At 40.8% G+C, this 27,920-nt stretch overlaps 1 protein-coding gene across 3 annotated transcripts in view; it reads left to right on the forward strand.

Annotated features, from left to right (window-relative positions):
- Kif16b (kinesin family member 16B) overlaps positions 1-27,920 on the forward strand; it is a 276,501-nt gene that overhangs the window by 66,876 nt on the left and 181,705 nt on the right. The gene's annotated exons all lie outside the window — the stretch shown is intronic.

Here is a 27,920-nt window from a genome sequence, read left to right on the forward strand (position 1 = left end):
CTCTGTGTGAAGTACGTGGCTGCTGACCAGTCTGTGGGGGCAGACTTAAAGGCCTGGATTAGCCACTGAGCCTCATCTGACAACAGACTCAGAGCCAGGGTCAGCAGTGTACTTTATTTACTTGTATTTGTGTGGCAAGGTGGCCTGTGTCACTCCAGGCTTATGAAGGCTTGTGGAGGTGGAGGTGGTGCTCAGCTTCTATTCAGGTGGGAGTGGGTTCATGCTCTTGGGGATTTGTTTGCAGGAGCACAAATGACAATGTTAAGTGAGGGCTTTAGTATTCAGGTCTCCTGTTCCTAAGGAGAAAGGCATGTTGTTTTGAGGTGTCCTGCTTCAACACTGTTTCCCTTGTTCAGAATTGATTTATCCGCTTATTATTTTAGTAGTGCTCTGGTTTAAACCCAGAGTTTTAGACATGCAAAGCAAGTGCTCTTCCACTGAGCTACACTGCAGCCTGCCTTTGTTGAGAGATGGTGGTGCATGAAGCTGAACAGAGACTTCCTTCACCTCTCAGGAGGGTTGTGGTAGAGTAAGCACTGTCTGGGAGGTAAAGGGCTTTGTTCCTGAAGGTGAAACCACTCTGAGTAGTACAGTAGCAGCCTTTAAAGCTCAGGTCTTTCGACCTTTCATGACAAGGTGTAACTTCCCTCAAGAAATTTGCAAAGATGCAGAATTAAGTGTTCCCTATTTAAAGAGCAATAATAAACTCTTTGAAAATTATTAGCAGGAGTCGTATGTTGTAGGACCCAGAGGTACAGCAGCAATAAGTTGTAAGCCTCAAACTCCCATTTCCTCCTCCTGCTACTGCTGCAGCATCCTTCCCCTGTACTTTGAGTGTAAAGTTGGCTTGGAGTGATGCTCCTACACTGAAACTAGTTTTATGCTGGATTTTCTGACTTTTCTGCAAAATCACAACAGTGAAACCTCTGGAATTTTCCAGGTAGTTTCTTCCCTTTCTTAAAATGCTTCTGGACTTTGACACTAAATCCTTTTCTGATTCAAATCCCAGTTCACAGTCATCTCATTACCTTTACTTCTCAAGACTTTTCAGACAAGGAGAATGTGTGCTGTTAAAGGTTATGAGAATAGCAGGGACAGTGTCCTGTTCTCCCCTTCTTGTCTGGATGCTAGGTCTGTGCTCATCTTTGGTCTCACTGGGTGCTTTAAGGTTCTCTCCATGCCCTTTTGAAATACACTGCCTGTGGCTGGGATAGAGTGCTACTCAAATGCTTATTTTGAAAATCCTTCATGGCAATTATTTACTGTTCCTCAGATATATATCTATGCGCTTTCTAAACCCTTTCCTGTATTTCTTTCTTTTTTAATTAATTATTTATTTACATTGTGGACATTGCCCTGCTACTAGTCTCCCTTCCACACAGTTCCTCATCCCATCCCCCTCCCCTTTGCCTCTGAGAGGGTGCTTCCCCTTCCCCAGGCATCCCCTTTTCTTACGGCCTTAAGTCTCTACAGGATTAGGTGTGTCTTCTGCCACTGATGCCAGACAAAGGAGTCCTCTGCTACGCATGTGCTGGGGCCTTGGACTGTAGTGTGTTCCATTAAGTTGATCACTTGTGCGTGAAACTAGTCTTGCATACAGTGTTGCATGCTTCCCTTCCTGTCCAGATGTGAGACTCCAGGTTAATTTTCAACAGACACCATGTTTTCAGTAAGACAGGGTTCTTTCCTTGAATCTAGACATTATCATTTAACGTCAGTGCGGGGTGAAGGGTGAAGGGTGAAGGTCCCTTGAATATTGAGTTTCTCTGCATCTCACCACATTCTGAACTCTCGAGTGCTCAGAAGCAAGGAACAACTTGGTTCCCTTCTGTCTACACTCAGCCTGTGACTTCCCTTGTTTAGGAATAGTGAAATTCGAGGTCTGGGTGTCTGGCATCAGGACACTGGCAGACCCTTGGGCACATGCATGCTGATCAAAGGTGCTGACTTGGTTTTAGCAGCCCTGGTAGCAGCATGGCCACCATGGCTGGAGCCCTGGCTTTGGTTTGTGTAACTCAGAACTTGAGTCTCAGGTTTCAGTTTCCTTCCCCTTACTGGGTTGTGACACTTACTTTCATATGTCCTAGTTGCCAGCTTTGCAGCTGTGCTTGATGCCAACTGATCCCCTGGGCCCAAGGTCGTGATGCCAACTGATCTCCTGGGCCCAAGGTCGCAGGATAAGAGATGATAACATGCTACCTTCACTTTGAAAATAATTCATTGGAAAGTTTGTGTTTGTCTTTTTAGAACAGGGCTGGAGAGATAGTTCAGAGATTAAGAGCACTGGCTGCTCTTCCAGAGGTCCTGAGTTCAATTCCCAGCAACCACATGATGGCTCACAGCCATCTGTAATGGGATCTGATGCCTTCTTCTGGTGTGTCTGAAGACAGTGACAATGTACTCATACAATAAATAAATGAATAACAATAATAAAGAAACAAAAATAAAACAGTGGTTCTCAAATTTCCTAGCTCTGTGACCCTTTAATGCCGTTCCTCATGTTGTGGGAACCCCCCAACCATAAAATTAATTCATTGTTACTTCATAATTGTAATTTTGCTACTGTTATGAATTGTAAGTATATAATATACAGGATATCTGATATGTGACTCCTATAGGTGTTGTGACACACGGGTTAAAAACCTACTCTAGGTACATCATAGGCAGACGGTATGTGGCAGTGCTGTGACTGTCCTCAGTGTCCCCTTTCTTGCTCCCTAATCTACCTTTTTGTTTTCATTATTCCTCATTTTCTAACAGATTTTGTCCCAAATGACTTGAGACCTCTGTTCAATTTCACCTGTCATATAGTGAGTCTGCCCCACTACCCCTAGCATATCTACCCTCCCTGCTGGATGACATGCTGGTCCCAAGTGCCACAAGGAATCTGTTTTCATGGTGACTCCTAGCCTTGGCTGGGGTTGCCCCATCATTAGGATAATTCTCTTTCTTAGTCACCCTGTCAGAATCCATCTGACATCCTCTTCCTCACCCCTACCTTTTTAGTTAGGATGGATTTCATTTTCCTCTGTGCTTTGCAGCATTTGGTTTTATATTTGGTACAGTTGTCATGACTATCTGTGTTAGCCTGTGTCTCTGTCTCTTTTTTTCTACCTCCGTCTCTGTGCTGACTGACACATGGGCAGTTAAGAGCTGGAGCTGGCGGAAGACTGTATCTGGTCGTCATTCTGTAAGCCAGCTACTGCAGCTCTGCTTCTCACAGAGCAGTGAGCATGAAAGCTTATGGGATTAAGTTAGCAGTAAGAAACAAAATGAAGCCCATTGTGTTAATCTGCCACCAGTGCCATAACTAAACTCCATGAACTGGATGTTTTAACTATCAGATTCTTCTGTCTCCCACAGTCCTGGAACTTGGAGCTCCAGGATGGAGATCTGTCAGCGTTGGCTTTTCTCCTTGGCACAGGGACAGTACCCCTGCTGTGTCCTCAGAGGACCTTTCCTTTGGTGCCTGTGTTACTGGTTATTCTCTGTTTTTCTTATGATGACAATAGTCACACAGGGTCAAGATCTACCTTAGTGACTACACTTTAATAACCTCAGCTAATTAATTTTAACTTAATTAAATGTCCTGTCTGTAGATAGTCATATCCTGAGGAACTAGGACCTACAGCCTCAGACATGAACACTGGGGCCACACACTTTATCTCGTTATAGCCTTGATCAATACAAATGTGAGGATCTGGAAAGAAGCATCACCTCCTGCTATGCGGGCCTCAGTCCCCTGTGCTTTCCACGGCACCTTTCTCCTATTCGAAAGCTTCATGGATGTAGTTTTGTTTTGTGGAGGAGCGTGGCTGGATTCTCTATATCATAGCCCTCCTGTAGCTCGGATCAGTTAGAACCTGGCCTGTTTCAAGTGTGGCAGCATTTGTGAGATGGTCAGGAAACCACTACATGTATCCTGCTTTTAGAATCTGCATCTTAATCAGATGCCCAGGAGAGTGTTTGTACCTTTATGTTTCAGTGCTGCTCTAGATCTGCCATGCTGGGGAAAGGTGGAAACATCCTGGATTCTTTGCCCTTGGTTCCATTCTGCTCCGTCCTGTACTATGGGGGGCTGACCTCCGCAGAATGCCCCTTTCCAGGCTCCTTTGATCCAGTGGGAGATTAAAAGCATCTCTAGTGGCAGATGCCTTTTTGCTATGACCATCCCAGGTCCCGCCAGTAAGGACTAACCCCTGATGGTTATGATTCTGCCTGGTACAGTGCCTCTAGAAACATGCCTGCCTCTCTGCTCCTTGTCTTGTAGTAGTGTTAGCTTCCTGTTGCCTGTGGTGACTCCACCATCCTTGATGGCTTTACAACAACTCTTTTACAGCTAATGGTAACCACAACTGAGTGACCAGTGCCTATATTGAAGTCTCTTGGGTTTAGACACTGAAGTAGCTTCTGTTCTGTAGTTATCCATGACTGATGCAAGTGTGTTTGTACCTAGCTGCAGGGTGCACTACCAGCTTCTCAGGGCAGTATGCTTTTCATTTTCTTTTTAAGACTGTCCTTCTGGTCCCTTCTAGAAAGCCCATCTCCATATGATCTGCATGTTGGCTGAATTTAACTACAACTGGCTGCCTCTTAGTATGAATCCAGCTTCTATAAGCCTGGCCATTAAGAGCTTTAGAATATGCTTGCTTTGGTTCTCGTTTTGCATAGCTATAATACCTTGTCCATTTCGATTGTGTTTAGAGTTACACATGAAACAGCTGCATAAAACCCCTCAGTGCATCTTTTGGTCTGGCACATTACAATCCTATATTACAGTGCTGATGTTTTTTTTTTTTGAACTTTCCTCTTAAAAGTGGAATTAAGAGAATTCTTTCTTCATTTCAATACCCCATGCCTCCTTCTTACTTTGTGGTTTATCGCTTTGCACACATTTGTTTCTCTGTCCCAGAGTCCTATAAGTTAAAGAAAAATGTCCAAGGTGTGTTATCCTACTTCCCAGGAGCTCCTTGAGCTCTGTGCTTCAAAATGAATCCCAGACAGCTAGGGCTACAGCACATAGCTGATGGCTGGGTGGCAGAGGTGTGGCAGGAGAGAGCGTGTGTGTCTGGAGCCATGCTACAGCCAGGGACTTACAGTCAGGTAGTGCTCCTGGCTGATTCCCTCCAGCTTTGGTTATTCTTCTTGATTTTCTACAGACTGCATGCTTTCTTGTTGTAGACATAGTCTTTGATCACTCCAGTGTCTTGCTGGATTTTATATTTTCTCTGCCCCGCATATAGCTTCTAACTGTGTCAGGGAATAAGCAGGTTGCATTCACACAGACTCCCACACTGACAATTTCCCTGAAATGTGTACTAATTGCATAACAGTACCTTGAAGGTTTTTTTTTGTTGTTTTTGTTTGTTTTATTAAGGGGAATTATTGTGTATCTTATCCCCAGTTGGTGTTTGCTCTGTTGTATGTAGTGGCTGGGCCATATTTGAACCCATATGATTATGAGATCAGAATGGAAACAGTTTAAATTTGAATTGTGCTGGTGTCTCACTAGCCCTTCTCTGGGGGATACATGAATTTGGGGAGCCAGCATTCATGGCTGGGATGGGGAGCATATTGATGGCAGGGCCTTTACTTTTTCAGAGCTTTGTAAGTAACAGAGAATATAATAAAATGCAAACAGGATATTTTCGTGGCTTAAGGTTTTCTGAGTTTAAATTCCGTGGAGAAGCATGCTACTTATGTTTTATGCCATAGTGAATCAGCTGAGCTGCTTGTCTCTGCAAGATTATGGCAATCTATAAAAGAGTTTTTCCCTGACTGTCTGCAGTTTCCTTGCATGAACTGGAGAGTTTGGATGAATTTGGAGTAGACTAATAACTGGGCCATCGTTTGGTAGGCTTGCAATATGATAGGTTTGCAAAATGAGTTTCCTGTGGTTCTCAGGATCTCCTTGGCCAGGGCACTAGATCCTCTGCTTTCTGGAAAACCTTCACCAAAACACGGGAAGTCATTTCTACTTTTACTATGATTACGACTATGACGACCACTACCACCACGACCACCACCACCACCACTTCTTCCTCCCCCTCTTCCTCCTTTGGTGATATCTTCTTTGTTCTTGGCATAAGAACTAATATATGGATAAGATATTACTCATGGTCATAAACTTTGAGACATTACTTATAGCCATGGAGTATAGGTTTCCTTATCAAGAGTTGTTTTAAGCCATTCCATGAAGAATTATTTTAAGCCATTCCATGATTCAAAACTCTAGCCAGAGGCATTAAAACATCTGGGGTTTGTAATGTGCCAGATCAGAAAGTGCACTGAGGAACTGTTACATGTATGGCTTGAAACACCATGCGGTCAATTGACACAGTGCAAATGGAGAAACAAGGAACTATATTCTAAAGATCTTGATGGCCAGGCTCATATCAGGTATTGCTTGTTCCTGCAAGTTGAAAATATACAAAGCAATCATGTATTTATAATAGAGGGAACACATCCAGAGAGGTTCATTATTAGGCAGTTCCATCCTAATTTCAGCACTGTAGCACAAAGTAAGATGTCTGCAGCATCACTAGGTGATAGTCAAATGGGACCACTGTATGACCATTAGTTGAAGCACTATTGTAAAGGACATGACCATATTGATCAGTTCATTTGACTGCATGGAGACAGTATTGTGATCTTCCACAATTATTCAGGATTGGCCACAATGGACATTTCAGCAGTCATGGTTCTTTCTCCTTTGATTTCCATTGGGAAAGCATAGTCAGCCCAACTCAGTACCTGCTTATTGTAGGCCCTGTGTAGGTCATGTGCAGGTTGCTCCTTTAGAATCTTGATAGATTTCTTGTGAGTTGCATTTTTATAATGCAAATAAAAAAGCATTTAAAATTTTTAGGGATAGGTAGTTAGGGATAATGAATGTGCTGGTATTCTAATAAGCTTGAGCTCTTGCCTATGCTGCTATATAACTTCCGTTTTAAAAACATCCGCGTTAAAAAAAAAATCCACGTAATGGACCCTCAGCCTTCCTCAGCTTATTTTTTCCATCTATTCATCAGTCCATGTCTTCTTCCTTCATTTATTCGTTGAGCACTCATTTGTTGAGAAAATCCTGCCTTCTAGACATGGTTCTAGGCAGCCAGCACATGCTCAGAGTAAAGGAGCAAGCCTCTGCCTGCATATGGATTACATCTAGAGATGAACATTTTCCTTCCCACTTTTGTTTATTCCTTTGAACAGTTCCCTTTATCCTGGATTGTCTTGTCTCATCCTCTGATTTCTGGTAGATCCAGCATCAAGTGCATTTGTTGATTTAACATCATGATCCTGTTACTAAACTCTAGCTGGTTGGGACCTTAGACTATAAGAGCAGCAAGTCTTACCTTTTGGTTCCAATATAACTTTTAAGGATATTTTATGTTAAATTAATTTATACAGGCTTGTGAATATCTATTCATTTTGCCTCTTCTCCCCTTCCCTTCTTTGGGGAGCCCTTGAGACATAGAAAGCATTTTATGAACATGTATGCACTACCCAATAAACTTCATGCTTACAATTTCTGTTCAGATTACTCAGTTCTAGACAGTGAATGGTTAGGTGGCTCTAAGATCTGCATGGCTATACTGCAATACGTCACTACAGGAGCTGTTTGGAAGGATGGGCTCATAAATGTGTGAATGATAGGCATTTATGTAGATGCAAGGGAATGATGTCTAGTTGATCATGGTACATGGTAGCTAGCTGCATGTTTTCATTCTCTGTTAGATTATAAACTCTTTGAGCTCTGAAACTGCTACGTTGTTATGTTTCTACCATAAATTCTAGTGTCCTGATATCCTTCTTTTGTAGGAAAGATTCAGTGAACCATTGGTAGGCGTAGTTGCATTCTCTTATTTCTAATATGCTTAAAGACAAACTTGAGGACTTTCACTACATCCTCCTGGCTTAAGTAAGTAGTTGTTATTTCCCAGAATTCTATGGCCCAGGCTTACACCATGGACTTTTAGGGTTCTCTCTTTTATAGAGCCAAACAGCTGACCCAAATCTACAGACACAGGCCAGGCGGTATTTCTTGCCACTTCCAGGCCCACAAATCTCTTCTCAACATTTTTCCAGTCTGTTTTCCTTGTCTCCTTGCCTTTCGAGGTAGCCCCACTGGTCTGAAACTGTGTGTATACCCCTGATGTTCGTAGTAGGGAAAGCTAATAAGAGAGAGGATTTGGGGCATGGGGTGTAGGGGGCATGCAATAAAGATGACTTAAGAGGATTATTACAAACAATCTGTCTGTTTATTCCACACACCAGTGTAGGTGACCTTGTTCCTCTCTGAACAAAAGTCTCTTTCAGTACTCCTATGGACAAATCAACTTCATGTTTTTAAAGTGTGTTCACACATTTTGTCCTGTTGGTCTTCCTTGATCTTAAAGCAAGTGAGAAGGATGCTTTTGCCCTTCTGTAGTGTGTACTTGTTAACTTTTTAGCCTTTCATTAAGGTTCCACTCCGGCTGTTAATTTCCATCTGATTGTGCTCTCCTGTTCCAAACTTCTGCTCTTGAAACTGTTTTTGAAAATGAAAGGCAAAGTACTAAACAAAGTTCTTGTCCTCTAACTGGAACTTGATAATTAGTAGGGGAGGTGGTGGTGGCACTGTTGCACAATTGACAGGGTCAGAGGAAGCACGCAGCTCTGTTGGGAACAAGCTCTGATGTTAAGAATGTCAGGCTGTCCATGTTTTTCTTGGTGGATCTCACCTTATAGGAACTGCTCACAAATAAAGGTTTTCTGGGTGTATGCTGGTTCTTGCTTTTGAATAACATCTCTGGGGCAAAAGGCCAAGGATAAGTCAAATGCACCTTGTTAAGTGTTGATACTGTATGATAAATTATTTTGAATACATAGAGACCTTTTCTTTTGATTTTTGACAGTTGAGGTATGTATGCCTGTGGGCTCTTACTGAATGTTTATTGCCACAGTCAAGGAGGAAAAGATTACCTGGTCATATGGAGAGTGGTTTATGTGCACTTGTACTCACTGGGTGGTACATTTTGGGACCATGGTTTCATTGGCAAGGAATCTTAAGGAATGCCTGTTCACAGTAGAAACCTATTCCAGTGCACATCTAACTGACCTGTGCTGATTTCTCAGAGCTGTCTGTTTGAAGCAGGGTGGTGGCAGGGGAGTCACACTGGACCTGAGATCGAGAAGTCCTTGATCTTCCTAGACTGATAACTTTTACCCTGGATCTACCATTTACCATTTTGCTGACCTTGACTCTTCTGTTTCCCAGAATGTCATGGTAAGATGCAGGTAGTCGTTGTTCCTGTCACATGAGCTGATTTTGCATGGGAAAAGTGCTGAGAAGGGGCTTCACACAGTCAGCATTGGGTTATCTTGTTCAGGTTGTTGGATTTCTCTAGTGAATTCATCCTCTGATGTACAATTCGGCTGCCAATATTATCTGTCTTCCTAATAGGACATATAAAAAATTATAAAAAATTACTAAACTACATAGCTTGATACAGATGCAACCTGGAATCTCTTAAAAGACATTTAACTTTAGGTAGCTTCTTGTGTGCTTATTTACATTTAATAACTGAAAACTCAGTCGTAATCAGCCTTACACAGTACAGAGTATTAATAAGCTCAGAAAAAAAGTGGTAAGAAGGGATTTAGGAATAGTTTGATCAGGGATCTGGTTGTCTGGGACTATTCTAGATTCTGTGTTTTAAGGGGCTTTACTTTACCTTTAGGCCTAGTGTTACTGACTGGCCTGAGAAGGGGAAAGTGAAAGTTGGCCATCCAAGCTTTTTGTCTACTCAGCCCATCATCTGAATTCAAGTCTGAGCTTCCGATACCCTAAAGCCCCAAGATTTTCAATGACTGGAGGGTTTCTTAGCCAGTTTCTGTGGTCAGGGAGATAGTTCACTAACTGGTCCAGGCTCTGATTCTCTTCACTAATCAGCATGAGAAGGAAAGGGTCACCAAATTGATGGTGAGTTGGGCCAATCTTAGGGACTAGGGATAAAGGTGAGGGTAAGTTGTTTACTGTAGCTTACTGTGTACTGTAATATGTACTGGGCTCTCCAGATCTGTTAAACTTTAGTGACACTGTCCACATTTTCTACCATAGACCCAGAACCTAGATGTCAACTATATTGTAGAAAAAAGTACATCCAAGGCAAACAGGAGGTGTGTTGGCACATTCTTCTGTTTCTTAAGAGGGAACATCTGTGAGTACTTCCTTTATGAAGTTGGAATTTCATATTCCCCTAGGGAGTTCCAAGCAAAGGTCCCCTGAGGATGAGTGCTGTGGTGTGAACATTGTACAGTTAATGGGAGAGATCTCTCTGTTCTTTGTTAGGGCTGAGGTAGAGTACACAGTAAATTCCACATGGCTTCCTTTGGCAGATTAACTATGACCTTAAATTGAAGCTTCTATTTTCCTGCCTGCCTTTTTATATCTCTTTCACTCTTTTATTTTCTCTTATTTTGAGACAGAGGTTCATCCCAGAGTTACCTTAAATTTTCTATGTAGCCCAGGATCACTCAGAGCTTTTGGACCTCATTGTTTGCCTCACACTTGTCAGGTTTACCAGCATGTGGTGATTTTTGTGTTGCTGGAGTCAGATCCTAGGGCTTCATGGCTTCCAGGCAAGCATTCTACCATCTCAGTTATGTTCCCAACCCTGCTATATGTGTTCAAGCTGAATTTACAGTTGACTGTCTTGGTTTATAGTCTTTCATCTGTACTGATTTGGGAACAGTTACTATGTGTGGCAATTTGGCATCTCCCGAGTTTGTGTGGCAGCAGCAGGTTTTAAGCAGTTGCTTTCTCTGAGGACCCTGGTTGGTTTTGTGTCTGCACTATGTAAGGATGGCAGCAGTTTTGCTTTACTCAGACAGAGAAGCTCTGACGTCTCTTTGCTAAAGCCATGGTTTAAACAGCATGTGTCTGTAAAGAAGAATAATTAGCAAGTGGACTTCTACTGAAAAAGGAAATATGGATCTATGTTGCATGCAGATCTTTAGTGCCAGGGTCTTCTGATGCTTACAGAAATGGAGGTGGTTATAAATCCCTGTCATATTAGCTCATATTTTGTGCCATATGCTTTGTCAGGTAAAAGCAGCTTCTCGAGAAAGTTGTCTGTCACAAAGACAAGACAAGTGAGTTCTAAATATCTTTGACTTCTTTGAATTTGAACAAGTGAGATGTCACTGAAGATTGTCACCTTTGATAGCCAACAAGCTTTATATTATTTTGTCATATTTTTAGGCCTTTTGTATTTTTATATTTAAGTAAAATGATATCATACTGATGTAGCTAACAGATTTGACTAACATTATGTTATAGAACTGGCTTTAATATTTCTTGAAGTTGATAGGCCCATTTTATCACCCTAATTAGCATAATATAAGCTATTCTCTACCTCATGAGCAGTTGATTTTCCACAGAGAAGTGGTTTTCCATACAGAATCTCTTGGCTATATCGTCTTCAGCCTCTGGATGTTTGTGTGAGTATGTATGTTTGTGTGAAGGGACATGTGAGTGTGGGTACATCAATTTGTGGTGTGTATGGAGGCTAAAGGTTGACCTTGATGCCATTCCTCAGGAACTATGTCTGTTTTTCTGAGACATAGTCTCTCACTGGCCTAGAACTACTCAAGAGGGCTAGGTTGTCTGGCTGGTGAGCTTATGAGGATCTTTTCAAAAGACAGTTTTCTCAGCCCTGCTGCATACATTTGGAAGAGAAGTTTTAGGGGTAATGCCTTCAAAAATCATAGTTTTTGAGCAACTACCCTGAGCCTTGCAACCATTTCAATTCATTTCCCCTAATGTTTGTAGGGGTCACATACTAAGAGCACCTCTTTCTTGTCCTCCTCCCCCTGCATTGCTGCATTCTTGCTGTCACTAAGTGATATTGGATGATGCCATTTGAAATGAAATGTTAGCTGAATTGATTCAAATTATTGTTAGTTTATTTGTAGAACCTTCTTACAAAATTATCTTTACCTTTTAATTTAAGTAAGGTATGTAAATATGCACTATAGAGATTTTGACTCCCACTTTCTCTATTGTGACTCACAAACAGGTTCTCAGAGACTCCTCCATCTTTGCTTGTATGTTATTTTCTGTCCTTTTATATATATATTTTATTTTTTTGAGACAGGGTTTCTCTGTGTAGCCCTGGCTGTCCTGGAGCTCACTCTGTAGACCAGGCTGGCCTCGAACTCAGAAATCCGCCTGCCTCTGCCTCCCAAGTGCTGGGATTAAAGGCGTGTGCCACCACTGCCTGGCATTTTCTGTCCTTTTAGAGTTAATGGCCACTGCAGCATTTGTTCCTTGGCCCAGTTTGCTTGCTGATGAGCTGCACATGGATGGAGCCATGTAGTATGTTTTGGTGTGCTGTTTGGCCACTTTTGTGGAATATGTCATTTGTAATACTCATCCATTTTGTCTAACACTGTTTTTTCTCTCATGTAGATTTTTCTTTAGACGCAGTTTCATGTAGCTCAGGCTGTCCTTGAATTCTCTGTGTAACTGAGGACAACATTGGCTTCCTTATCTCTCTCTCAGTGCTGGCATTTACAGGAGTGTGCTGTCACTCTTGGCTTTTGTTTGTTTTTCAGCCTGAGCTGATACTCTAAGTCTCCACAGTCTTCACAGTAACATCCACTTGGATATAATCTCCAGTATTTATTACTGTGAGCAGTGCCTCTTTGAACATTCTTGAGCTGCTTTTCCTGGGTGTCTTCATTCACAGGGCCTCTTATCCCACCTTCATGAGAATTTCTCCTGTTTTTGCCTATCCTGTCTTTATAGTCTGAGCCTCCAGTACCTATTCTACTTCACGTAGTTGGCTGTCAGTATGAGCTAGGCCATGTGATCAAGACAAGATATTTCACCTCAGTGGATTGGGTCTGGTCCAGCAAGGGAAATCTGTATATCCAAAGAGATCAGAAGTTTACCTGAAGGTTCTATTTCTGCTTATTACTAAAGTACCTCACCTTAGGAGGAAGTAAATGAGATCTACTTTCCTACCACCCCTTCACAGTTCCAATGACAAGCCAAGGTATGATTCAGTGTAAGTCAACTCTGGGGATCCTGTAAAGCAGTGGGTGAAAGGTTCCACACAGGATCCTGGATAACTAGAAGGTTGACACTCAACATGCATGATGAACTTACTATAGTTACATAGATGAGCTTCTCTCCCTTCTATCCTTTCCCGTGTATATTCTACCCTCTCCCAGACGCCCTTAGGCCGTGTGCAGTTAGGCAGAATGGCACACAACTGGTTAGAAGAGGGACTGGATATCCAGGTAAGACTACCATGGTCCTCCCTACCTTTCCTTTTCAAACAGGAAGGTCAACAGTTCATGAACCCAGCTGTAATGATTTTTGGCCTAGTTTTGCCTTGAAAGGTAGTCCTATGCAATAGTTCTGTAAATATACCCACCCCTTAGCCGTAGTGTAAGTAGGTAGTTGTCACAAATTTCATTTTCCACTAATTTTTTATTTTTAAGACAATTTCTGACGTTGTTAACTAGTATGCTGTGCTTTTTGTGTATGGATTTTCCCTCTTTATCAATTCCCTTTTAACAGATACTTAACTTGTATCCAGTAGAATTGAGGATATATGCCCAGTGTTCCATCTTTGTAGATAGTTTGAGAATGTATATGCATGCTTGTTTGGCATCTCCATTGTCCTGCACCCAGCACTCAGTGGTCGTAGCACTAGGAGCACTGGCAGAGGGTATGCACTGTGTCTGTCACAGGTGTTGTTTCAGGGTAACATTGACTCTCGAGTGGATACACAGCCTCTAATTCTAGCCATGCTAAAAAGTTAAACAACACAGACTAATTTTAATAGTGTATTTTATCAATATGACCTCTCAAAATTTAGACATACATTTATTACCATATATATTAGTACATAGTATATAATAAATTCTACTCCATATTCTATTATATGTAATATAGTTATGTAATAGTGTATAGTGTATAACTTTATATAAGTTTTTCCCAAAAAGTATTTGTTAATTCACCTGGTTTTACATTTACAGTGATTCTCAATTCAGGTGTCAAATTGGCATTAGATTTACCAGATGTACATTTTGATTTTATAAAAACTTACACATAAAAAGCAGTGACCACACTGAGTTTTCTGTTAATGTATTTAAATTTTTCCAGTTACTTACATTTTAATTTGCAAGTTTAAACCAGTGAGGTACAAATTTAATTTTCATCCTTCTCAGTGCCACATTTGCAAGGCAGTTTTAATTGTTCCATTGTTTGCCTCATTCAACAGTACCAGCGGAGTGGGATGCTAGATTTCTCCATTCTATGTGGAAGAAAATGGAGGGACAGAGGGAACAGCTATGGAGGGGAGCAGCCAGGGGCCTCCTGGGAGGGTGTGGTGCTGCCTGGCTCTTACTGCTTGAAACTGACCTTTCTTTATTTCTGGGATGGGTTTTACTTTTACATTTCTTCATGTTCAAATGCATTGATTTCTGTGTGGTTCCCTTTGCCCTTTCGTTTTGTAAAGATTGATGGAGAAAAGCGGTATTAGGAAGTGATCCTTTATTTGTAGTGACTTTGGCTGTCAGTATTTTAAAAACCAAAATGGATGATGGCCAGTGTGTAAGCCCCATCTGCTCAGTTATCTCCACAAATGTCAGGACAAGATTTGTGCTCCGTAGAACCATGGCTCTGGTTTCCATCTGTGTTCTGTGACGCTCTTTCCTTAATTGCAACTCTGATACTTGAATTGCTCCAAGGCTGGGTTTGGTCTTTCTTTCCCTTGGCTCCTTTCTCATCTGCCTCTTCAGCAGAGTCATGATTGTCTGCTTGGGCCTCCTTCCATTAGCATTTGTTCTTGCAGTAATGATGTCTCTTGGCATCTTTCAGATTTTGTTTTCCCCTGGAAATCATCCATCTAGTTGTCTTCTTACTTACCTTTATGGGTAATTGTTCTTTTACTTTGTGTGATACTTGGTTTTGTGTGATTATTCTGTTGCCCTTTATTGCAGAAGTGGTTGCTTATAAAAGAGACCTTGCATGTGATTTCTCCACAAAGACAAATGGTCCAGATGTGCAATGTCACACTGAGCACTGTGTGTGGAGAATGGAAACTACAGGGACAGTGATAGCTGTGCTCCATTTCATCTTCAGTGTACAGTGAGCCAGAATGTCCTGAGATGATTGCTTTTGCCTTCCTACCTCCTGGGATCCCTGTTCCCTGCTGTGTCAGTGTTGTGAGAAATATGACTTTTTGCTGCTGATCTCCTTTGAAGGAAATGAACAAAATCTGCCCTGTCTGGAATATCTTTTATATTCCAAAGGGGAGTATAAAGAAGTTTAGAGATAATCTCGATTCCTGTATAATTACTTCAGTCTTCTTAAAATATGTTTTAATCTAAATAAAATTAAATCAGCTTCTCCTTCCCTCTTCCCCTCCAGCCCATCCCTCCCCTTGTTCTTACCTCTCTTGTTTTCTCCACTCTTTAGTTCACAGCCTCTTTTACTTTGATTATTTGTGTGTGTGTGTGTGTGTGTGTGTGTGTGTGTGTGTGTATGTATGTATGTATAAATTAAATAAAACCAGATGAGCCTGTTTTTGTTCTTTGTGTGTATATGGTTTCAGCTCTGACCACTCTGCACACACTGCATTGGGCAGCAATAAGGGTTCATCCCTGGGAGAGGCTAATTATTCTAGTAGTCATTAGTTTCTGGTGGCTCTGTGTCTAGTAGTGGGACCCAGAAAATTTTCCCTCTTTCACATTCACATGCCCATTAATTTTACTACTGTTCTGGTCTTGTTTATCCAGCCATGTGTAGAAGAAATTGTTTCACAACAGAGTTCCTGGTATTCTGACTCTTAAATCTTTCTCCTCTCCTCTTCACAGTGTTTCCTGAGCCACAAAATCAGGAGCTGTAATGTCGATCTGTTGGAGCTGGCTGCTCCGTGGACATGTTGATCTCTGCATTGTATTCAGTTGTGGTTTTCTCTGATGGTCCCTATTTGTTATACAGAGAAGCTTCTTTGATTCAGGGTAGTAGCTGTACTTATCTGTGTAATAGAATGTAGTAAGGAATTTTGCTGGTCTAGCAGAGTGGTCTGAGTAGATTGTTTTCTAAGGTCCATGACCTCACTAGCCCTGGGAAACTGGGTAGGTTTTCAGTACTAGCATGGCAAGATACATATAAAGGTGCAGTAAGTGAAATTCACTTGTCAGTGGCAACCAACAATGGTGTAATTGGACTTAATACTCATTCAGCAGGAGGGAAATCATACCCATACTGGAACCTAACCAGCTTTCCAGGTTTAGTGAGGTCATTGGCCTTAGAAAAGAATCTGTCTAGTATCCAAATTGGCTTGGCTTATACTTGGCTGTGTCACTGGTTAGTATGACTTTGATCAAGTTGTGCCCTTTGCTCTTAGTCTCCATTTTTTCCAATCATAACTGGAATTGCTGGCTTAGATAGCTCTGGGCATTTTCTTTGTCAGAGGAAGATGTGATTTTCTAGGAAACTGCAAATAGTTCTTTGGGCTTGTGTACAGTTATGTGGGGCACAGTCACTTGGCCACTGTTCTTTCTCATCAGTAGTTTGTGGCAAGGGCTTTGTTTTTGTTACATAAGGTGGGTCTATCTCAGTTAACTCATTCATTCTTACTGCATTTGGTTGCTCCTTGTTGGAGCTGTTAGAAAAAGCACTACTTTGAGCTTTGTAATTCATATCTTTCAATGAATGTGTACACATATGTCTGAAAGGAATAGTTTTATAAGTAGATGCTGGGTCATAGAGTAGATGCGTGTCCAGCTTTAGCAGATACTGGATTTGACCTTTCAGAGTATTCATCCCATCTCCAGTGTTCGCTGCCAGGAGGTCCAGTGTCTCCAGCAGTGTTTGCTCAGCTCTAGTGTCAGGCTTTCTAATGGCTGTGTGGCTGTTTTGCATTATGGTACTGTTTTGAATTTCTTAATGACATGTAAAAAACTCTCCATTCCAGTTTTAATTATCATTATTTCTTCCCTTAGACCTTATCAAGTGAGTTGTCCTAACATTTAATGTCCCCAGCCACTGATCACTGAGGGGTCCTATGGTTTTCTGATGCTTGCTTCACTCTATAAACTGCTCTATTGTCTCAGAGAATGACACTCATCCAGCCACTAGCTCATTTTGCATTGTCACAGGGCCTTTAAGGAGTGCCTGGGCATACTGGGCAGTGCTATGAAAGTGTCCCAGATGTGGGTCTTTGGGGGCTCCTCTTTGCTTCATTTCATTCTGTCTCTCTGTTGAGTTAGATGCTCATTTTTTGACCTATCCATCTCCCTACTTTTGTTTTGTAAGCCATTGTCTCCAAGCCGTGGGCAGAGTTTATTTCTGTTAAATGAGAGTAATGACCATGACTGTAATAGGAAACTCCAGGTCTGTTTTAATTACTTAGAATTCTTCCTCATTTTAGACATGCATCTCCTACACCTAGACAAAGGTCTCAACCTACTGTCAGCTAAACCTCATTTACCCAGAATGTTCTTTAATATCCTTATCCATAAATAGCACCCTCTTAATGAAATGATTTCTACTTATCTATTATTATATATTGTTAGATAGTACATACTTATTCATAAAGTACAGGATCATAGAGGTACACTTAATGTGCTTTGTTACCAGGTCAGGAGCTTATACGCTTTTAAGTCCTCCTGTCTTCTTCAGGACATGATAATGCTGTGTGTAGTTTGAATAACTCCAGACTTGTAGGTGCTTAAGGTGATAACTGAGATCTTGCTCATACACACAAAGATTACAAGCGAGGCCTATGGAATCCCGAGGCCAAATCGTTCTCCCATACTTCTGTTCAGGCTCTTCTTTTCTTATTTGTCTCCTTGTTTTAAAGAAAGGTAGAGTTAAGAGAAAGAAGTTACAAGAAAGAAGTGACCTTTGTCTCAGTGTTCTAGAGTTAGAAGCAGGGCTGAGACATACGCCCTCTTCTAACCTGACACTCCTTGTTCGGGATAGTTACCGTTAGCAATGGCATTTAAACAATTTTCTGTTTAGAACCAGAGTTCACTTCACTTCACTTTGATGAAGTGAACATGGCTCACCCACATGTTTCAGAGCATAATTTTTACATGTAGACTTCAGAGACAAGATATACTGAAACTACTAGCCATTATATAATGGTTCATTTGCATTTAAATTATTCTTCAGAGTTTTTGGAAGTTGACTTAGAAAAAATGACTTATATTTATTACTATACTAAGCCAGAGTGACTTTTTTTTTGTGTTAAATTTAACAGGAATTCTCTGAATGTCTTCAGAATCACAAAGTAACAGTCTGCTGTTAGTAAGTAGAATACAGGGTTTGTTTTTGTTTTTGTTTTTGTTTTGTTTTTTTAAGCAAACAAAAATATCAGAGAACAAAAGTGATGACAACCAAATGTGTATTTTTTCAGGAAGCTAATCTTATCACATTTTGCATATTGTACAAGGAGGCTTGCCATGTTAACAAGTGGCAGTCCCAAGTATGGGCAAAGCCATTGTGTTTTAACCCACAGTCTTGTTTTACAGTGTTCGTTTATCCTGAAAATAGTTGCAATAGAAGCTATGCTGCTGGGATTGTTTTTTTTTTGACCACTAGATGGCACTGCAGTTAGGGAAAACAAACCTCATAGCTCTTAACTAGCATCTTTGGCAGTGAAACTGAAAGGACAGGATGTACTGCTAAAGGGAACTGAAGAGGCCACCAGTGATTTCTGGATACAGGGTCTGTGAGAGACAGATTGTGGAGATTTTAGCATTAGGGATTATTTAGCTGGTTCCTTCTTGAAGCCACATTGAAACCTAATGCAGAGATTTGAACACATCTTCATATTCTGGAGTTTTCATTCTCATTCTTCTGAAATAGTTTTTCTGAAGCTGCTTTAAGGAAAGAATAGCAGATACTGCTTTACACTGAAATACTGTCTCTTAATGTAAGTCATGGGTGGGCATTCTGATTGACTTCTTAGAAAGCTGGACTGCTTTCTTCCCTTTTATTTCTTCCCCCTTACTTCCCTCTCTCTCTTTCTCCCTCTCTCCTTCCCTCCCTCCTTCCCTCCCTCCCTCTTTCCTTCCTTCTCTCCCTTCCTCTCTCTCTCTCCTTTCTGTCTTTCCCCTTTTATTTATTTGCTTCTCTTCATCAGAATCATCATGCAATGACTGTTTACACCATTCTTTTTTCATCTTTGGTTCTAAGTAGTTAAGAGAATTAATACTGCCATTGCTTTGTGTCCTTGTTTTGTATCATTCCTTGTTTGTTTGAGGCTGTCCACATTAGTGAATGTGTTCAAAAAGAGACTTCTCCTTTTGGCTCCATCTGTTGAGAGCCAAGAGTCTTCTTGAAGAATGCTCAGATTAAGATTTTTTTTCCCAACTCTTTCGTTGTTTACATAGAAACAGGCAGAAAGCACTGCCAACAGACACAGGTGGCAGAAAATAATGGTGAGGCCACCTCACTTGGCCAGTTGGTGGCCATGTGACATGGGTGACTTATTTCAACTCTATGTGGTTCAGTTGAGACCTGTGAAGTGGGGCCCACAGTATTTCATCACGTTGCTGTGAGAATGGAGGGACAGTTGTAAAGCTGCTTTGATGTCAGGGTCTTGTGTAGGGTAGAAAAGGCTTTCTGAGGGCCTGAGCTCAGAAGCATCTATGCTCTTAGGGAGCTGAGGCCGTTGGGGAAACTGAGGGAGTACAGTTTAGTGGCCAGAGGACAGAAGAGCCCAGCTATAGAAAGGGTGTGAACAGTAGACCTTAATTTCCTGGTTATTACTTCTTTTTCTTCATTACTGCTTGAAAGAAAATAGTGAGCTAATTTAAATTCTGGTCGTATATTCTGAAGACGCTTTTCTCGTTTAGTTTCATTATCTGAACCATCAGTATTTCTTTTGAAGTGTCTAAGTAGTGTATTGAAATTTCTTTCTCATTTCTCTCATTTCACATTGAATTAATGACAGAGTATTCAAAGTAGATGAAGTCTTAGGGCTGATCTTATCCAACCTTGTCATGATACATTGGGAGCGCAGAGCCTGCACACAGGGTTTCTGCTGCATCTTCTCAGGATTACATAGGGAATGAGTGTTTAGTTTAAGCTGAGATCAGAATATGATTCTCTGATTCCAAATTCAGCATCCTTCCTAGAAGTGACCACTCTGGTGTGTTCCTGACTCCTTCTCTCCTTCACAGGATTCATTAAACTTTATTATATCAAAAAGCTGCAAACAAATATGCATAAACTTTAGATTTTGACTTTTAGGAAGTGTTTGTTGATGAGCTTTCCCAGCGTTATTCTGGAGGAACGAGTAAGCTCCTTCAATGAGAGTGTGGGGGTACCAGATCAAACAACTAAAGGAGTAATAAGCTCCTTCAGTGAGTGTGGGGGTACCAGATCAAACAACTAAAGGAGTAATAAGCTCCTTCAGTGAGTGTGGGGGTACCAGATCAAACCAACTAAAGGAGTAATAAGCTCGTTCAGTGAGAGTGTGGGAGATACCAGATCAAAGCAACTTAAGGGGATTCTGGAGCTGTGTGACAGGAGGAAAGAGATGCCTTCAGTTATGAGTGTGTGGAACACCTGTGAAATTAAAGTCAGCAGGCTTGCTTTAGAACTTTCAGAAATCCTTCAGCCTCTCTTTACTTTTTGCTCCCAACTTACTTGCTCTCTGAGAGGATTTATATTTGGCGCTAAGAGAAATGTCTTCCTTTAGCTTTGGTGTCTCAAAGTTACAATGAAAGTTTTTTTGAAGTGAATGTTTACAATGAAAGTGCTCTGAGTTCTTTTTAGTTTTCTTTATTTTCTTTTGTTGCAGTTATTAAAAAGATGGTGTTCTCAAACCATTCAACATTCTAGCGTGGAGTGGGAAGGCATTTGTGAGTCAAGCCAAGCTATTGGACAGTTAATGACTTCCGGGAGCAGGGGAGTCAGTTTTCTTTAAGGGTGTGGCTCCTGATAGGTGGATCATACTCTAGTGGATAGCCTCACAGCCACAAGTGGGTCCTTATGGACAGTGCAAACTGGGGTCCATAGATTATTAAATTATAAGAAAAGGTGCAGTTTTCTGGTTAAAGGAAACTACTTTCTTAGAAGACAGTGACATTCAAATGTTAGTGCTGGCCTTAGTTTCTCGGAGCTTGCATGCTCCTTTTTGTCAGCTGAGTATTGATGTGCATTCTTTAGGCTCCAAGGTTGGTCCTCCAGTGTCTATTGAAAACTCTGTTCTGAGGTAATGATGGCTCTTGCTCAGGGAAGTATACATGGACTAGGCTGGCAAGGCTTAGGGCAGGATGTCAAGTCAGTAGGCAGTACCTGACCTCTATCTACTAACTACAGAGACAAGCTATAGTAAAAAGCAGTGACCATGTTGGGAAGAGAGACTGTTGGAGGGGTTCTGTGCCAATCTGTCTCAAATTCACCTTCTGGGCTCTTTACATGGGGTTAGGTTTACATAGAGTCATGGGAGAAGTGTGGTCCTGTCTATCATTGACCCATTTTGGTCTCAGATTCAGTCCCTTGCAAGACACCTTATCAGAACTGTGTGGACTCTGGGAAACTAGTTCCTCTTCTATGTGGTCACCTGCCCCAGCCTTCTTCTCCCAGAATGAAATTACTGGGGATATTTTAATTATTTGGAGACATTGTTTCAACAGTTTGATGGCCAGAAGGAGAGGCGTACATGTCTCTTTAGAATAAGGTTGGTAATACTGTGGTGCCACTAGCAGCCATGAAGGTTAAAACAGTCCTCAGCCCACATGGGGCTCTTTCCTTCTTGTCTGGTCCTAGACCCTTTACAATTGTACTAGTGAAATTTTTAAAGTTCAATTCCCACCCTCCCCACCGTTCTACCCTATAGAGTAGGGGTAAGGGTAGGGGTTAATGTCCACCATGACATTTGAGTATGTATGGTGCTGGCCTGACCACTCCTTATCATTATGAGCCTCAGCTTTTTCCTTACACCTGGGTCTAGCAGCCACTACTACCTTAACATCACAGTCTATGTAGAAAGGTAGTCTGCATAGTGTCCAAAGAGATCTACAGGATAGATGGTGTGTAGTTTAGACTATGTGGGCCACATGTCTGTCTCAATTACTCCAATTTCTAGAGGGAGATAGGACACAGACACAGTCATGGAATAAACAAATGGACAGGACTGTGTCAATAATAGTTTTAAAAAAATAGTTTTTAAAAACAGGCAGAGGAATAAATTTAGTCTACAGACTGTATGTTAGCAAACCCTGGCTTGGAAGATAAAATGATCAGCACATAATAGCAGAAATGGTTCTAGTTTTTAAAATATATGTTCATATTCATATTTATATGAGAAAAGACATGGATTTAGACTTGTGATATTTTTTGACATATTTTACTCTATTTGAAAATAGTAAGCTTGGTTAAATAATGGTCTACCTGGAAAGCTTACATAATTGTGAAACACAAAAATTTGTTTTCAAAGATTCTTTTTAGAGAGAGAGAGAGAGAGAGAGAGAGAGAGAGAGAGAGAGAGAGCGAGAGCCTGAGAGAGAGCCTGCCTCACATGTGTGTGAATGCCAGAAGAGAACAGATGAGTGTGTTGGAACTCCTGGAGCTAGAGTTTTATGTGTATTTTGTGAGCCTCCTGACATGAATGTTGGCCACTGGACTTGGGTCCTCTGGAAGAGCAGCATGTACTCTTAACTGTGAGCCAACTTTCCATCCCCATGTATCAAACATCTAATGAATATATACAAGGGTTCATATAGAAAGTTCCCAGGGTCAGATATGATGATCTTATCTCTCAGTGAGGTCAGAATATGTTGCAGTGTCCTCAGGGTGTGGCTTACTTGTGGTTGTTTTTTGATGTTAGCAAATAGTCTTTTCTCTTACTTCTTCTCTAGATATTCTAAATAGATGTTTATCAATTTTTTATTGATCTTCTAAGACTATCAGGTTTTGGTTCTTTGGGTTTTTTGATTAGATTCCTGTTTTTATTTCTTTACTATTTTTATTATTTTAATTTTCTGCTTTTCATTTAGATTTTTTCTTTCTTTAGTTTCCTAAGAATAAAACATGACTCATCTTTCTCCTTTTCTAGTGTCGTCCTGTGTTATACATGTCCCTGTAGGCACCATTGTTGCTCATTTCGAACATTTTGATAAGTTTTGTTTCCATATTTCTTTAATTCAAAATGCTTAAGAATTCCCTTTGTATTTCTGCTTTTATCTGTGTATTCATTTAAAATGTTTTGTTTAAGCTATGTGTATGTGAGAGATGATTTTCCTTTTTTTTCTTTTTTGTATATCTGTTACTGATTTAGCAGACATTATATGACATCATTCTTTCATGTCCATTGAAGCCTGCTTTATGGAGGATATTGTAGCTGGACTTTTGTCTACTTTGTGGAGTCTTCTGTCTTCTGCCCTTTTCCACCCTTTTTCTTCCTCCCTTTCAACTGAGAATAAAGGATAGAGGAGAAAGGGGGGTGACATTGTTGTTAGACTATTTCCTGCTGATTAGGCATATCGAGTTTCTTGGGGCAAGTTTGATCTTCGCCCATCAGGAGATCTAATTTCTTCTTGTTCTTTCTTCTTTGTGCATGGCTACTTAACAAACTGTAACCAAAAACAACCAACCAACAACCCACCACCACTAACAACAAACCACTATGGGGCTCTAGCATTTATATGCCCTCTGAAAAGTCCCCAGGATTCCAAATGTCACACAATCACAGAAACTATCTGCAGCTGGCAAAATCTTGCCCCTGCTAGAGCAAGAGGCAAATCATAGTCAGCTGCTGAGAACAGTCTGAAGCAGCCCCATATCTCACACCTGAGATTAAAATAAAAACATAGTCTCATAATATTTGTGTTTTTCAATTAAACCAAAATGTTCACTACAGAATATTCAATGTGAGTTTGAGCAGAATGCGTAATCTGTCTGAAATAGTCAGTTCCTCTTTCTGTTGGTGTCCTTCTACATCTCTGATTTTTCTATTAGATGAAGTAGTCTGTAACTAGACCTAGATTCATTTGATTGATGGTGCTGTAGAATACAACTGCATCCTTACAGATTTTCTGGCAACTGGACCTGTCTCTCTCTCTCTCTCTCTTTCTTTCTTTCTTTCTTTCTTTCTTTCTTTCTTTCTTTCTTTCTTTCCCTTTCCTTTCTTTCCTTCCTTCCTTCCTTCCTTCCTTCCTTCCTTCCTTCCTTCCTTCCCTCCCTCCCTCCCTCCCTCCCTCCCTCTCTCTCTCTCTCTCTCTCTCTCTTTCTTTCTTTTCCAGACAGGGTTTCTCTGTGTAGTCCTGGCTGTCCTGGAACTCACTCTGTGGCTCGAACTCAGAAATCCGCCTGCCTCTCTGTCTTTTTCTTATAGAGATATTTTAGAGATTTTTACCTGTATGTGTGGGTTATCTAGTGTTTTCTTGCTATAATAAAATATCTGGTTCCGACTAGTGTACAAAAGAAAGGATCTTATCTTACAGTTGGGAGGATGAGAGATCAAGGCTAGGCAGGTTCACTTGTTTGGCTTCTGGTGAGTGGCTCCACCATAATGACATCATGTGAGAATGTGGGCAGGACACTCACATGGTGAGACAGAAAGCAAGGAAGAGCTGGATTGCTCTTCCTAGAATTATTTGCTAGCTATAAAATTACTGTGGCTCCATGAGAAGTATTGGTTGTGAGCATGCTATGTCAGAAACATAAACAGACCTGGTTGTGTCTTCCTACAATGACCAAATTTATTGATTAACAATAAAATCATAAGATATGTTGGTTTCAGGGTGATTTTAGCATAATCACTTTCTTTGGTCAAAGCAAATATATTCTTTTATTTCAATATTAATTACTAATACTAACTCTCTGATTATAGATGTCTTATATATCATCTATATTTATTTACATTTATATATACATTCATGTGTGTGTATGTTTGCCATCGAATGGCTACAAAGAGTTAAAGAAGCAAGGAGTTTCAGTCAGTGGTAAAGAGGTGAGCTACAGAACAAGGTGAAGTAAGGGTCAAGGCTAAGTGGGATCAGCCAAGTTAAAAGCTCTGGGACAATTATGAGTTCTCTGCCTCTTGGCCGCTTGATGTATGTACCAGGTGGTGAGATTACAGGTGAATGGGGCCTTCTTCACCTCAGTGCTATGGGGTCAAGGTGAGGACATTGTACTTTTCTTTGGTCTGGAGTGTCTTCATACCGTTTTGGACATGGTTTTTCAGATGTATTTTTATGTATTCATATGCCTCTCTATGACCTCAATTTTTGCAAATATATTTACAGGGTAGTACCCATTTTAGTCCTAGGAATTAGTCACTTACTACTTTCTGCTGTGTGGGTAATGCTGGACAGATGGTGCTATTCACATGCTACCAAAGGGCAGAGTCATCTCCATTTTCAACATGGAATCCAGTCCTGCTTGTAAAATGGAGTCTCTCAGGGCAAGTCTTAGTCTGCAACAAACAAACCAATACTGTTTACACAATATGGAGCAATTTAGAGCAGGTTACAACCTGATCTCAGCATCACCTCAATCCCTTTTGAGAGTGGTGCCCCTAGTGACCTACTCACCTTGTCATAAATCCCACTTCTTAAAGGCTTCCCATCACTTCTCATCAGTGTATGGTCATTGACATTGAGGGTGATTACTCATGTCGTCAGTGCAGTCTCTCTCATGCTACTGTCACTTTGTTGCTGTGCTTTTATGTGTATTCTTGTTTTCCATACTTTGCCAGCTCTGTGTTTCTAATGGAGCCTTTATACGATCACTTGTTTCTCTTTGTTCTTACCAAGTCAATTATACTTCTTTTGGAAAGTGCTCTGGAATGTACAGCTAATCCAAGTTCATTTTGCAGTAACATGACATTCCTTTATATGAGAGTGAATGTCTTTTCCTGAGGATAGGCTTGCACCTTCTTAATTTGCACGCATCCTTGGTGTCAGGGATCTACCACGTACAGGTGCATGCACAGTGCATATGAGATGTGCAAGTAGATGTATTGGTGCTGTTGTTTTGAAAAAACTGTTTCATGCTTTATCAATTAAGAATTAGCTAAGTGAGATTTCTCTTTACATATTCCTTCTCCTCTGCTTGTCTTTTTTGTAGGTCATTTCTGAATCATAATTTTAGTACTTTCTGAAGCACAAATAGTCTACAGACAACATATCCCTCCAGTTTTTTTTTTTTTAATCTGAACAAATTTTACAAGTTTTTAGTTTTTCTGCCTTTGGAGGACATTTTCACAGAAAACTGCATTCTAGGTTGTTCATATTTTTCCTTAGCACATTGTCCCAGTTTGCTTTTCTATTGCTATGGTAAGATGCTGACCAAAACCAACTTCAGGGCGAAATGGCTTACTTTATCTTAGAAATTATAGCCCATCATGGAAGGAAAGTCAGGTCCAGAACTGAAGACAGGGCCATGGAGGCGAGGGAGGAATGAAAGCAGAGGCCTAGTTAGACACTGGTTACTGGCTTGCTTTCCATGGCTTGCTGAGCCTGCTTTCTTATACAGGAGGATTTACTCAGTAGTCTCTGCTCATAATGGCTTGGCCCTCCAACATCAATCATAACATTAGTCATTAATTAAGATGCCCATACAAACTTCCCCATAGGTCAGTCTGATGGAGGTGTTTTCTCATTTCCCAGATGATCATGGTTGTGTCATGTTGACAGAAAACTAACTAGCATGTATGTTAACTACTCACCCACATTCTCCTAGTGTGGGTGGCATCTGTGTGTGGTTGTCAGATACAGTTCTGACTTTCCTCCTCTACAGGTTACTTACCTTGGACTTCTTCCAGAAGTGTTTCTCTGTCTTGGATTTTTTTCCCTAAGGATTGCACGTTGTTGCCCATACATTTTTTTTATGTTGTTTTGTTTTTTACTTTTCCCCCTATCTTGAGCTTTCCACTTCTATGGTTTGCTGTCTGACATTAGAATGTTTTCACATCAACATCTCTTACGATCTTTCGAGTTCTTTCCTCCTGGTCTACACATGGGTCCCACTCATTGTGGCTCTCATGACTCTCAGAATCTTTGTTCTCAGATGTTTGCCGCACCATCTGTGGCTTTGTCATCTTTGGTTTTCAGATTGAGAAGCCCCTGTTGAAGTACGCTCAAGTTTACAGATTATTTTTTCAGCTGATTCCAATTTACTAATAAGCCTCCTAAGGCAATAAGGCAGTTTCCATTGCTGTTTCCTCTTGGATTTTGTTGTTGTTTTTATTTGTAACATCATTTCCTATTATTTCTTAGGATCATAGTGTTTCCACTTTCATGTAACATATATTCACATATGGTGTACTTTTTTCATTTGTATATTATTCTTTTAACTACTTTGTCTGATAATCTCAGCCTTCTTGATATGTGTGTGGAACCCTGACCCAACACTGTTGACATAGACATTGAAGCCTGGCTCTGATACTTTTTCCGTATTTTCAAACTATTTATTTTCTTTCTTTATATGCCTTGTGTGGTTACTTTCTGTGTGTTGGGAACCCAGGGATGAACTATGATAAAAGATAGGCATATTGTTCAAGGTAAGAGGGCTATGGTAGTATGCCTGTGGTGATGCATACTGTGGGGGAGTGGGAACATTCTACAGTGTCAGGTCTGAGACCTGTCTCAGTCTTGTGGTGGCCAGACCCTTACATAGGACCATGATTTTTCCACATTCTGCCTTAGGTAGGCAGGATAGCTAGAGAGAGCTGGAGTTGTTATTCCTTTTCTCCAGGCAGGTTAGGCACTGATACAACTGTGGCCAGTCATTCTCCAATAAAATGAGTTCTCTGGGTACAGGCCTTGTTAGCCAGCCCAGAATTCTCTGTGGTATTCCATTTGGTTCTATTTCCTCTGCTCCTGTTGCAAGTGTAAGATAATCTATCCTGTTTTCTTTCTTTCTTTCTTTCTTTTTTTTAAAGATTTTATTT

Source organism: Grammomys surdaster, unplaced genomic scaffold, assembly GCF_004785775.1.
Source record: "Grammomys surdaster isolate TR1022 unplaced genomic scaffold, NIH_TR_1.0 129, whole genome shotgun sequence".
NCBI classification, from domain to species: domain Eukaryota; kingdom Metazoa; phylum Chordata; class Mammalia; order Rodentia; family Muridae; genus Grammomys; species Grammomys surdaster.